The following is a 13,339-nucleotide window of genomic DNA, read 5'->3' on the forward strand; positions in this document are numbered from 1 at the left end:
AATGGGACAGACCTCCCAAGCAGCTGCAGAGAGAACACCGCACAGAGGGACTCCGCCTGCTTCTCCTGTTTCCGCATGTCTCCCGACAGCCTAACGCCTGCCTACAGCGGAATATCTCCGCACGCCTGTCACAAGTAGCAAAATTTTTATGAATTACCTCCCTGAAGGCGGAAATACCGACAGCGGTGTTTCCCCGCTCGACTTTCCCCGCTCGCAGGCACTTTTATGAATCGAGGCCATAGTCTATGAATGTCAAATTCATAGAGGTTTTGTCCTGACTGGCTTGTTCTCAAGCAGCATTCAGTTTGCATGTAAACTGGAAATACCTGGTTTTGGAATCTCAATTACGATCTCTTCTCTTAATTCCACATAAATCTGCAGGAAATGTATACATCCAGTTATCCATTCAGGTAACCTTTCATTATGCATTTTTGTATGCATGTATGATATACGATTTGCTTGATAGGATTGTGTATGTTTCAGATTCCACTTAAAGATCAACTCCTTCGATAGCTCAGCTGGTAGAGCGGAGGACTGTAGTGGCATTACTAGCAGAGATCCTTAGGTCGCTGGTTCGATTCCGGCTCGAAGGACATTTTTTGTTTAAAAATTGGTTTTGGGTTTTAACTGGTTATGAATTGTTAAAACTGTTTTTCCACATGGTGATATACTGCCTACACACTGCAATGAAAGAATTCTAAAAGATCATGTACCCACCTGGATGATGTTGGTATAACGCACACAGGAAATTAGTTATGAGCAGAAATTACACCTATGCAAAATTATGCAACCTAATGCCAAATTTCAGGGAAAAGTGTAACTAATTTTGTATGATATTGTAAGCATCTGTATGCATGAATTTACTTGTAATTTTGTGCCAAATGTGGCTGTAAATATCAAAGCACCCTTACAAGCTATTGCTACCAGAATTGCTACATATGTTAAGAAGAATAGTGGGTATAAGTTAGAAAAATTGTTCAAAAGACCTTGTAGTTTTTGAGAACATCGATTTTAAATATACAAAGAAAAATGGTTTAATTGATTTTGTCAAAATCTGCAAGGTCTTTTTGATAATTTTTTTTTTTTGTTTTATTTGTTTTACTTGTACCCACTATTCTCTTTAACTACTTCCGGATTCTCGGTGCGTATATGTACGCCCCTGAATCCTGAAGTGTATTCCATGGAAACGGCCGCTCGTATGAGCGGCCGTTCCATGTCAGCTCACGGAGGGTGTCTCCGTGAACACCCTGCGAGCCGATCGGCGGCTCGCAGGGTAAATGTAAACACACGGGGAAGATCTTCCCCGGTGTTTACATGTATACGGCGCTGCTGCGCAGCAGCACCGTAGAGGAGATCGGTGATCCCCGGCCTCTGATTGGCCGGGGATCGCCGGCACCTGATAGGCTAAAGCCTATCCCATCAGGCGCAGGACGGAAATCCGTCCTGCGCCGCTCACAGGGGGAGGGAGAGGGAGGGAAGGGGAAGGAGGCCAGGAAGCGCTGCGGAGGGGGGCTTTGAAGAGCCCCCCCCCCGCAAGCGCAAGCAGCTGGCGGCGATCAGACCCCCCCAGCAGGACATCCCCCTAGTGGGGAAAAAAGGGGGGGAAGTCTGATCGGCCTGGCTGCAACCTGATCTGTGCTGTGGGCTGGAGAGCCCACACAGCACCGATCAGCACAACATTTCATGGTATAGAAGTGGTTAACATATGTAGCAATTTTGGTAGCAATAGCATGTATGGGGGCTTTGCTATTCACCGCCACAAAATTATGCAAAAATTCAGTGTAAATTAATGCGTAATTACAAATTATTATACAAAGTAAATTGAATTAACTTTTAATTACGTATAAACGTAATTGAGAAAAATTACGCAAAATTTCACATAATCATAACTGGCTATTTACGATCATCACTGGAAAGGATAGCTATTTTAAGTCTGGAAACTTCCAGTGCAAGGATAGAAAGGTAGGTGGCCATGCAGCCTTTTCCGCTAATTTTCTAATGGTAGCCATTCATCTAGTGATGATGGGCAGATTCGACCAAGAGACAAATCTCTCTCTTTTCGAATCTGATAAGAGAGAGATCTGTCAAGCTGTCCACAGAGGCGTACCTAGAGAGGTGCAGGCATGGCTCATGCCATGGGCGCCACAGCACCAAGGGCGCCACGCTTGTCCCTGTGCTGCACCGCCATGCCTGCCCCCATGCCTCCCCATCACTCAGACCTCATACCAGATTAATTCTGTCATCTGAGGGAAAATGGCTACCTAACTTATGTATGCAGGGCGCACTTTGCTTAGTGTTAGAAGAAAAGAGTACAGAGAGGGAAATAGAAGAGATAGTTCCAAAGAAGTAACTTCAGCAATATCCCAAGCCAAAAAACCACAGGCAACACATGTATGCGAGAAAGGAAGCTGTTTTCAGAAGGGTAGGGGGCTCTGACTGAGGGTGGGGGTGCAATTTTAGTGTTTGCCATAGGCAGAGGTGGCCTTAGAGTACGCGGGGCCTGGGGCAAGTGTCATATGTGGGGCCTAGAGATATATGCTGTGGATACACACGTTGTGGAAGCACACACTCTGTATAGGTTAGATAGGTAGGTGCCTCCAGTATAGGTTAGATAGGTAGGTGCCCCGCAGTATAGATTAGACAGGTAGGTGCCTGCAGTATAGATTAGACAGGTAGGTACCCTGCAGTATAGATTAGATAGGACGGTGCTACTGCCTGCAGTATAGATTAGTTAGGTAGGTACCCCGCAGTATATATTAGATAGGTGCCTGCCGTATAGATTAGATAGGTGCCCTGCAGTATAGATTAGACAGGTAGGTGCCCTGCAGTACAGATTAGATAGGTAGGTAGGTGCCCTGCAGTACAGATTAGATAGGAAGGTGCCTGCAGTATAGATTAGATAGGTGCCTGCAGTATAGGTTAGATAGGTGCCTGCAGTATAGGTTAGATAGGTGCCTGCACTATAGGTTAGATAGGTGCCAGCCTGCACTATAGGTTAGATAGGTGCCAGCCTGCACTATAGGTTAGATAGGTGCCAGCCTGCACTATAGGTTAGATAGGTGCCAGCCTGCAGTATAGATTAGATAGGTGCCTGCCTGCAGTATAGGTTAGATAGGTGCCTGCAGTATGTTAGATAGGTGCCAGCCTGCAGTATAGATTAGATAGGTGCCAGCCTGCAGTATAGGTTAGATAGGTGTCTGCAGTATAGGTTAGATAGGTGCCAGCCTGCAGTATAGGTTAGATAGGTGCCTGCAGTATAATTAGATAGGTGCCAGCCTGCAGTATAGGTTAGATAGGTGCCTGCAGTATAGGTTAGATAGGTGCCTGCAGTATAATTAGATAGGTGCCAGCCTGCAGTATAGGTTAGATAGGTGCCTGCAGTATAGGTTAGATAGGTGCCAGCCTGCAGTATACATTAGATAGGGGCCAGCCTGCAATATAGGTGCCTGCAGTATAGGTTAGATAGGTGCCAGCCTGCAGTATAGATTAGATAGGTGCCAGCCTGCAGTATAGATTAGATAGGTGCCAGCCTGCTGTATAGATTAGATAGGTGCCAGCCTGCAGTATAGATTAGATAGGTGCCAGCCTGCAGTATAGATTAGATAGGTGCCAGCCTGCTGTATAGATTAGATAGGTGCCAGCCTGCAGTATAGATTAGATAGGTGCCAGCCTGCAGTATAGGTTAGATAGGAGCCTGCAGTATAGGTTAGATAGGTGCCTGCAGTATAGGTTAGATAGGTGCCAGCCTGCAGTATAGATTAGATAGGTGCCAGCCTGCAGTATAGATTAGATAGGTGCCAGCCTGCTGTATAGATTAGATAGGTGCCAGCCTGCAGTATAGATTAGATAGGTGCCAGCCTGCAGTATAGATTAGATAGGTGCCAGCCTGCAGTATAGGTTAGATAGGAGCCTGCAGTATAGATTAGATAGGTGCCAGCCTGCAGTATAGGTTAGATAGGTGCCAGCCTGCAGTATAGGTTAGATAGGTGCCAGCCTGCTGTATAGATTAGATAGGTGCCAGCCTGCAGTTCAGATTAGATAGGTGCCTGCAGTATAGATTATATAGGTAGATGCCCTGCAGTATAGATTAGATAGGTAGATGCCCTGCAGTATAGATTAGATAGGTAGGTGCCTGCAGTATAGATTAGATAGGAAGGTGGCTGCAGCATAGGTTAGATAGGTGCCTGCAGTATAGGTTAGATAGGTGCCTGCAGTATAGATTAGATAGGTGCCAGCCTGCAGCATAGGTTAGATAGGTGCCTGCAGTATAGATTAGATAGGTGCCAGCCTGCAGTATAGATTAGATAGGTGCCAGCCTGCAGTATAGATTAGATAGGTGCCTGCAGTATAGATTAGATAGGAAGGTGGCTGCAGCATAGGTTAGATAGGTGCCTGCAGTATAGGTTAGATAGGTGCCTGCAGTATAGATTAGATAGGTGCCAGCCTGCAGTATAGATTAGATAGGTGCCAGCCTGCAGTATAGATTAGATAGGTAGGTGCCTGCAGTATAGGTTAGATAGGAAGGTGGCTGCAGTATAGATTAGATAGGTGCCAGCCTGCAGTATAGGTTAGATAGGTGCCTGCAGTATAGGTTAGATAGGTGCCTGCAGTATAGGTTAGATAGGTGCCAGCCTGCAGTATAGGTTAGATAGGTGCCAGCCTGCAGTATAGGTTAGATAGGTGCCAGCCTGCTGTATAGATTAGATAGGTGCCTGCAGTATAGGTTATATAGGTAGATGCCCCGCAGTATAGATTATATAGGTAGGTGCCCCGCAGTACAGGTTAGATAGCAAGGTGGCTGCAGTGCTGGGGAGAGCGGGCATAGTTGTTAAAACTCATGTGTCTCCGATGCTCTCACAGGCAGGCAGGTACCATCTATTTCCTCTCCCAGCATCTGTGTATTGGTAACAGTGCCCCCCTGTGGTGACATGCGGTCACGTCATCATAGGGGGCGCTGTTACCAATACACAGATGCTGGGAGAGGAAATAGATGGTAGCTGTGAGAGCATCGGAGACACGTGAGTTTTAACAACTATGCCCGCTCTCCCCAGCACTGCAGAGGGTGCGGGGCCTCCTCAGATGCGGGGCCTGGGGCGATTGCCCCACTTGCCACTCCCAAAGGCCGGCTCTGGCCATAGGCTCTATATTACCCAGATACGCCCCTGGCTGTCTATACAACGCAGGCCGATTCCCGATCAATTTCATGCTGAAATTGATCCGGAATCGGCCCTGTGCGCTGCCCCGCCGCTGTGCCAAAGTGTATACATTATCTGTCCGCAGCCTCTGCTTCTCCCATGCTGGTAAGGGCTCGTGTGTGACGTCGCACACGCGCCCTTACCAGGAAACCATGTGGGGCATGCAAGTATGCGGAAGAGAACAATGCGGACGGGGGACAAGTGGAGGCCGTGGACAGGTAATGTATACATTTTGGCACAGCGGGCATTGGAGGGGGGGGGGGGCGAGGCGGCGGATGATTTCGTTGGTTGTCGGGAAATTGCATGCCAATCCCGCACCCGACCCACTGATGTCACCAGGAGCGTACCGCGCAGGCCCAGTATGGTCTGTGCCTGCGCAGTACACTCCTGGTGACGTCGGCGGGAGCGAAGACACGGCAACGCAGGCGCAGTGGTTTTCAGACTTAAAAGTCTGAAATTCTAGAAGTGAACCAGAGGCGGGGCCAGAGCATCGGTGAGCGGCTGCGTGGGCATAGGATGTCTGCGGGGGACCATTAGAAGCCCCGGGTAAGTTCAACTCATTTCTCCCGACCCCCCTACAGTATTCCTTTAAGTATGTTTAGTCTTCTTTTTTCTTGATTTTAAAGTACGTATTTGTCCCATGCGTTGGTACATTGCTGCTAGTGCAATGTTATGTGCATTTGCGTATGGGACAATGCTCGTTATTCTTATGTGTTGATTATGTATTGATTCCTGTGGCACTGTTTACGTATGCTCCCTTAAAGGATACCCGAAGTGACATGTGACATGAGATAGACATGTGTATGTACAGTGCCTAGCACACAAATAACTATGCTGTGTTCCTTTTTTTCTTTCTATGCCTGAAAGAGTTAAATATCAGGTATGTAAGTTGCTGACTCAGTCCCGACTCAGACAGGAAATGACTACAGTGTGACCCTCACTGATCAGAAATTCCCCTTTGTATCTCTTTCTTGCTCTCAGAAGCCATTTTCTGCTAGGAAAGTGTTTTATAGTTGGAATTTCTTCTCAGTCAGGGTCACATTGTAGTCACTTCCTGTCTGAGTCAGGACTCACATACCTGATATTTAACTCTTTCAGACAGAGAAAGAAAAAATGAACACAGCATAGTTATTTGTGTGCATGCACATGTCTATCTCATCATGTCACATGTTACTTCGGGTATCCTTTAATATGGCTGAGGCAGAGAATGTACGTGCGTGCAGGTGTATGCTGCTTATGCAAATATTTGCACGCTTTTATTGGGTTAATTGGGCTGTTTTTATGCATGCGCTCTTAACCAATACGTATGTCTTTACGCGTCGCTCCAGGATGTACGGGACGTGATCCTGGAAGTAGCGTCGTTTGTGTTCCACTGTTGTCCTCGTGGTCTGCGAGTATGCAAATATTTGCACACATGTATTAGGTTAATCTGACAGTTTTTGACGCATGCGCTCTTTACCAATACGCATGTTTTTACGCGTCGCGCCGTGACATATGGGAAGTGACGCACTGTCTGCGTTCCACTGTCGCCCTCATGGTTTGCGAGTGGCGTTCTTACTCCTGCTGGATAATATTTGTATCCCTCTATTACATTGGTTGGAAAGTCCACAGGGATTGATGTTTATGAAACACACAACCTTATATTTTATTTGTTATAAAGTTTATTGCAGATACTGAAGATTATATTGATTACACTTCAAGTAACTTCCTATATGGATTACTAATAGGTTTAGGTTACATATCACCTGAATATGTTATTGTTTTGAGCTATTGCTTATGAGCTTGAGGTATTTCCTCTTCCTCTTTCACATAACCAATAGGATTGATTTAGGGCTATATCCTCTTCCTCTGAAATAACCAATGAGACTGATATGGGTGTGGCTTATAGTTAAGCACTCCCCGGATCCAACCCCTTCTTTTCATTCAGTAGTTTATAAATTTGGTGCCAGCCTCCTGCACTCTTGATACCCTGATGATGCAAGACCGCAAAACCGGTCGGGAAAGAGACAGGCGGCACCTTTTATACGGTCTTGCTGGTTGTGGACCAGCATACAAGCGCATAATTTATCCGGGGTTCCCATTGCTTGGGCCCCATATGTCAATTTTATTGATTTTTAATTTCCTTTTTATGATCATATGCTATGTCTTATCAATAAACGGGTTACACTTAGATCTGCGGTTTATTTGCATGTTTTGTCGATTTTGGACTCCGGATGGTATGCATGGACTGAAATAAGGATTGCTGGAAGTTGGATCTTGGGCGTTTCTTGGTCCCTTTTTACCACTAAATGTGAGACATATAACCGTATAATGTGGGTTGTCGGCAGCTGGTAAGCTCCCTCTAATCTTTTGGGTGATGATCTACCACTTGGATATAAGAGCCGGATGACCACTTGGGTGAAATATAACTGATTGTGAAACAGTGGATTCACTTATCATCTGCGCTGACTTGGTGAATAGTATTATTGGACTTTTGGATTTTGTCTTTCCTCAGCAGCGATTCATTACTAGATTCTCCTGGCGCTGATTCTTTGTTTGAATAAAGAGAGGTTTAATAATAAATTTAAAAAAAAAATAGCAGAGGATGGTTTCGATCCATCGACCTCTGGGTTATGGGCCCAGCACGCTTCCGCTGCGCCACTCTGCTTCCATATAGTGTGTGCTTCATTGTAGGGAAAAACTGCTTAGACATAAGGAAAAATGGGCTTACCAGCTTTTCCCCTGGAATTGCCTCCTTCATAGCCTCTGTCATGAAAGGATCACAGCAATACAAGTAGAACATAGATATATACAGTTTTGTTTCAAAGTGGAGTTACACTTCTTCGAACAGCATAATTTCCTCCCTCCACAGGACACACATGCAGCCCTATAAAATTGCTTAGCAAAAGAACTGCAAAAGGTCTCTGTGGCGCAATCGGTTAGTGCGTTCGGCTGTTAACCGAAAGGTTGGTGGTTCAAGCCCACCCAGGGACGGCTTTGATTTTTGTGTTCAACAGTTGTCCGAAGAGAACCCAGTTCCAGTTGAGGTTGTTTGCTTTAAAGGTGGGTACACACGTCAGATAAAAGTCTTTGGAAAATGAAAGATCACAGACCAATATGAGAGCCATACTCTACACAGTCTATTCTATGGAGCTGAACTCCCCATCAGATAAAAATCTTTGCAAGATGCTGCACATAAAGATTCTGTACACATGCAACAGATCAGTATCTGCAAAAGATCAGTTCCTGCAAAAGATCCATTCCTGCAAAATGCATTCAAAGTCTATGATATCTGCAGATCTCATACACACCTTGTTTAACGGACCATTATCTGCAGATCAGATCCACCAGGTTGGATCTTCAGATCTGCAGATAATTGTCTGATCTGCAGATGATGGTCTATTAAACAAGGTGTGTATGAGATCTGCAGATATCATAGACCATGAATGCATTTTGCAGGAACTGATCTTTTGCAAATACTGATCTGTTGCATGTGTACAGCATCTTTGTGTGCAGGATCTTGCAAAGATTTTTATCTGATGGGGAGTTCAACTCCATAGAATAGACTGTGTAGGTATGGCTCTCATACTACATGGAAGGGGGTAAAATTGGTCTGTAATCTTTCATTTTCTAAAGACTTTTATCTGACGTGTGTACCCACCTTTAAGCAGGCCATACACTGGCTCGATTCACGGCCGTTTCGACAGCAGATCCGATCCTGGGATCGGATCTGCTGCCAATCGCTTGCGCTAAACGCACCCGCCGATCCGATTCCCTCCCGAAATCGGATCGGACCGTCGATCGCGCCGTGCGGGAAATTACCCTCGATCGCCCGGCGGTAGGAGCGCGTCGCTTGCGGCGTACGATTCGGGCCCGATCCGAGCATGTATACATTACCTGAAGCTGGCTCCGGGGTCCTCTTCTCCTCGCTGCACCGCATTTCCGCATCTCCCAGTGTACGCTTATACTTCCTGTGTCACTCCGGTGACCAGGAAGTTGAAATAGAGGGCGCTCTATTTGAACTTCCTGGTCACGGAGTAACACAGGAAGCGCCGGGATGGAGCAAGAACAGCGGTGCGGTGCAGTGCGGAGAAGACGCCCGGGAGCCAGCCTCAGGTAATGTATACGGGGGGGGGGGGGGGGGGGGGACAGGCGGCAAGAGCAGCTGAACAGATTGTGATCGGTTTCAGGCTGAAATCGATTCACAATCTGTTTGCAGTAAAGGCAGCCATACGATCCCTATCTGATCAGATTCGATCAGATAGGGATCTGTCAGCTGGTCGATCTAATGGCACATCGACCAGTGTATGGCCACCTTTAGAGTTGCCATTTCCTGTCTGAGCTCAGTGTTTTCTAATTGTAACTTTTCCATTGAGATTTTGAGGTATTTCAGCTCCTCTTTCAAATGGTTAATGATACATGACTCAACTGTTTTATTCAGTCCTTCTTTGAAGCGTTGAAAGTCTCTCTCTAATTGAGATAAGCTTTCTCTGAGGATGTCTGGAGAGGGGTGGGATGTCATCTGGCATGGTGCAGACTTTTCTCTGGGAATTGCCTCTACAGGTGATTTACAACTGGTGTTCCTGTTAGCAGAGTTTGGCTGATTTTCTTTAAAGAAGAGCTGTTAGGTATAAGGTCTCAGAGAAAAAAAAACACATATCAGTAGCTAAAGATTGGCTGTACTTACATTACAAATGCATTTCACTGTCCACGTTTGGATTTCACATAATTTTTATATAGTATTTGCAGAGAATGATGCTCCTGACAGCTCATGGCAGGTTCCATGTTTGTCTGTCTCCTATGAAGCCAAATGTGTCGTCATGTCCTCCCTGCTTTTCAGTGCTGTGAGCTGGACTGCTTTACAAGCTGTTGTAACATGAGCCTGTAACTTCTCACTAGCAGCAGAGGGGAGGACCCAAGGTGGGAAGAAGCAGCCCCAGAATGCTTTGCAGTATGGTATTCTGCCTTTTAAGAGCTTGGGAATAACATCCTTGCTGTTCAGCACACATCAAAAGTAAGAGAGATTTTTAACTTCAGTATTGCCTTTTTGGCTTCCTTCTAAACTGTTTAACACAGGAGACTAGAGGTTTAAATTAGCTTTTGCAGCCTGACAGTTACTCTTTAAAGTTCATTGCTTGTTTTTGGATATCAGGATAAAGCTTTTCAAATGTATTTAGGTAATGTTCTGTACCTTGGATCAAGACACTGCCAGTATGATATATGTTCACTGTGAAAATGGTAGTCTCTGTGTCTTCCTTGTCCTTTATTTTGATTTGCCTTCCATCTCGATTGCCCCTTTGCATGTAACATACACCTTGCGTAGAGCATTGTGTACATAGTGGATGCCAAATTTGGACTAACTCCTTCGATAGCTCAGCTGGTAGAGCGGAGGACTGTAGTGGAACATCCATCAGACATCCTTAGGTCGCTGGTTCGATTCCGGCTCGAAGGACAATTTTATAGCTTTACAATTTGATGAAAAGTTTCTTTCACAGTAGTTATGGATTTCCATGAACGAGGTATTTATGAATTTTCAATAATGACTGATGCGTTATACAGTACATTGTAAAGTAGAAAAGTACCAGAAGTGTTTTGCGAATTCTGAGTCTGAAATTCAATTAAAATTTGTAGAGATTACGTTAGGGTGACCATCTTTTGATTTCCAAAAAAGAGGACAATCACAACAGCATGTGGGCGTGGTCATGGGTGGGGCCAAATATACAAGACCTTAGCAGTGTGCTTGGAGGTCGCAGGTTCACAGGAGTGTGGGAGTGCTGGCGTGTGCGTGAGCCGTACCTGTGAGACGTTTCGGAAGGGCGCCCCGGCTGCCACTTGCCACCCGCTTGGTGCTCTGCCTTGGTGTTCCGCTCTGCTTGCCGCCCGCTTGTTGCTTGCTCGGTGCTCTGCCTTGTCCTGTCTACCTGTCGTTCTCTTGCCGCTTGCTGTTACTTGTTGCCCTGCATTACTTTACTCCTGCCTGTGTGTGCCATCTGTGTCACGTCTGATGCGTGATCTGCATGCCGGGGATGCTGTGGGCTCTCGGTTCTGAGTCATGAGCTACTGATCATGAGCTGGATTGCGAGCCGTTCAATGAATCAGCCGTCCTGAGCCATCCTCAGGGCCGGGTTTACAGCTCAGGAGCCTATAGGCACATAAGCTCTGGCGCCCTAAACTCTGGCCATTAACACAGACCACACCCCCTTTTTCTACATGGTGGTGTAGTGGATAGCACTCTCGCCTTCCAGTGCTGGGTCCCTGGTTCCAATCACAGCCAGGGCACTATTTGCATGTAGGTTGTATGTTCTCCCCATGTCTGTGTGGGTTTCCTTCAGGCACTCCGGTTTCCTCCACATCCCAAAAACATACAGATAAGTTAATTGGCTTCCCCCAAAATTGCCCTAGACTATGATATATACATTACACGAGACATATGCCTATGGTGGGGATTAGATTGTGAGCTTCACCGAGGGACAGCTAAATGACAAGACAATATACTGTGTACAGCGCTGTGGTTGGAAGATGTTGGTGCTTTATAAATACTAAATATTAATATGCCAAATAAACTGCAGGAGATAGTAAGAAAAGTGTAAACCTAAGTGAGTGACCACCTTTTAAAAACACAAGAGAAAAACCCTGATGTTGCAAATTAAGTGTAGCATGGTAAGAAAACAGAGCTCCAAGGGTTAAGGCAGCAGCATGAAAGGAGGGAGGGGGGTAGGGGGACTGCTGGGGTAGAGGTGATGTCCGATGAGCAGTGTGCGAGTGTCTGTGCAGAGAAAGGAGTAAAGGCAGAGCGCAATGAGAGACAGCTCACCAGGGACCAATTGGCTGGATGTCACACCACGCTGTGCTAAGCAGCTTTGAGGAGGGTGAAGTGTCCCTGCACGCTGGAGCAGACTGGCTGGCTGGAGGGGAGAAGGAAAGGGACAGAGCGTGTTTCACAGCGTGGCCACAGGAAACAGGAAGAGAGCCTTGTTTCTAAGGCAACACAGACGCTCCTGCTATGCCAATAAACAAGAGTAGGAGGGGGCGCATGGAGTACTCATAGAGCAGCTGGTGGAGCAACTCACTCCAAAGAGCCGGCTCCTGTTCAGCTCCTAAACGGCTCTCTTCACTACCTACCCGGACATTTCAAAACCCCGCCCTGACGGCCCGGACAGGTCAGAAAAAGTGGACCTGTCCGGGCAAAAGAGGACGCCTGGTCAGCCTAGATTACGTATATACTTTTCCCCCACATCACAGCACACACAGTGGGAAGAGGCCTAGCAGGTTGCACTATGTGTGAGAGAAGCAACCCCCCCCCCCCCCCCCCCATTGATGGACCACACCCCACCTGCTTGTTGACAGCAACTGGACCCTAAAAATGCATAAAACATTATTGCATTGGCCGGGAATCGAACCCGGGTCAACTGCTTGGAAGGCAGCTATGCTCACCACTATACCACCAATGCCAGATGTCTTTTGAGATACAGCAAAGGACACCTAGTTCTAAGGATGCTTTTGGAATCAATCTATAATTGGCTAAAAAAAAAGGTCAACTGTATGTTGGAAGAAAAACTGCAAAAATGAAAATGTGACATGAAAATATTAAAAGAAAAGACAAGTGGGAAGAATTGAGCTCAGGGTCTTCACCATACATATGATAATTAATGTGGTAATGATGATGGGTATTTCAAATCAGTCTGTCCCAATATGAACAAAACCTTGTTTACTGTTCCTCAAAGTTCCAGAGAGTAGAATCAATTTATCTGATTGATTGCAAGATGTAAAAAACAACATACTCACAAAATATCACCTACAGGAGTCATCATTTTAAACTAGGCTTGACTGACTCCTACTGGGCACTGTGAGACTAACAGGTATGATAATGGAGAGCATCAGGTGGTTCCATGGTGTAATGGTTAGCACTCTGGACTCTGAATCCAGCGATCCGAGTTCAAATCTCGGTGGGACCTTGGTATTTTTTAGACTATATTTATGGTATATCTAGGCATAGTCCAAAACGGTCAGCACCACAAATGTGGTTCTACATTAGCTGCATAAGCTTGAAAAAGGACACTGCGCCCAAAATGGCAGGCTGTTGCTGGTGCAGTTGTTCTGTATGTGCTTTTACGTTTCTGTGCTACTTTAAAGTGTACCAGTGCCAAATAGTTATCAGATATATA

General features: G+C 46.0%; 6 non-coding genes across 6 annotated transcripts; 4 read left to right on the top strand and 2 right to left on the bottom strand.

Annotated features, from left to right (window-relative positions):
- The first annotated feature begins 503 nt into the window (after positions 1-503).
- On the top strand, positions 504-593 carry TRNAY-GUA (transfer RNA tyrosine (anticodon GUA)). Its single transcript is given in 2 exon segments — positions 504-540; positions 558-593. It is a non-coding gene; the product is annotated as a tRNA-Tyr (tRNA).
- A 7,177-nt stretch (positions 594-7,770) lies between these two features.
- Positions 7,771-7,842, bottom strand: TRNAM-CAU (transfer RNA methionine (anticodon CAU)). The gene has a single exon. It is a non-coding gene; the product is annotated as a tRNA-Met (tRNA).
- A 252-nt stretch (positions 7,843-8,094) lies between these two features.
- Positions 8,095-8,168, top strand: TRNAN-GUU (transfer RNA asparagine (anticodon GUU)). The gene has a single exon. It is a non-coding gene; the product is annotated as a tRNA-Asn (tRNA).
- Positions 8,169-10,536: 2,368 nt separating this feature from the next.
- Positions 10,537-10,626, top strand: TRNAY-GUA (transfer RNA tyrosine (anticodon GUA)). The gene is given in 2 exon segments: positions 10,537-10,573; positions 10,591-10,626. It is a non-coding gene; the product is annotated as a tRNA-Tyr (tRNA).
- Positions 10,627-12,553: 1,927 nt separating this feature from the next.
- On the bottom strand, positions 12,554-12,625 carry TRNAG-UCC (transfer RNA glycine (anticodon UCC)). Its single transcript has one exon. It is a non-coding gene; the product is annotated as a tRNA-Gly (tRNA).
- A 432-nt stretch (positions 12,626-13,057) lies between these two features.
- On the top strand, positions 13,058-13,129 carry TRNAQ-CUG (transfer RNA glutamine (anticodon CUG)). The gene has a single exon. It is a non-coding gene; the product is annotated as a tRNA-Gln (tRNA).
- Positions 13,130-13,339: the final 210 nt, after the last annotated feature.

This window comes from Hyperolius riggenbachi, chromosome 4 (genome assembly GCF_040937935.1).
Source record: "Hyperolius riggenbachi isolate aHypRig1 chromosome 4, aHypRig1.pri, whole genome shotgun sequence".
NCBI lineage: Eukaryota > Metazoa > Chordata > Amphibia > Anura > Hyperoliidae > Hyperolius > Hyperolius riggenbachi.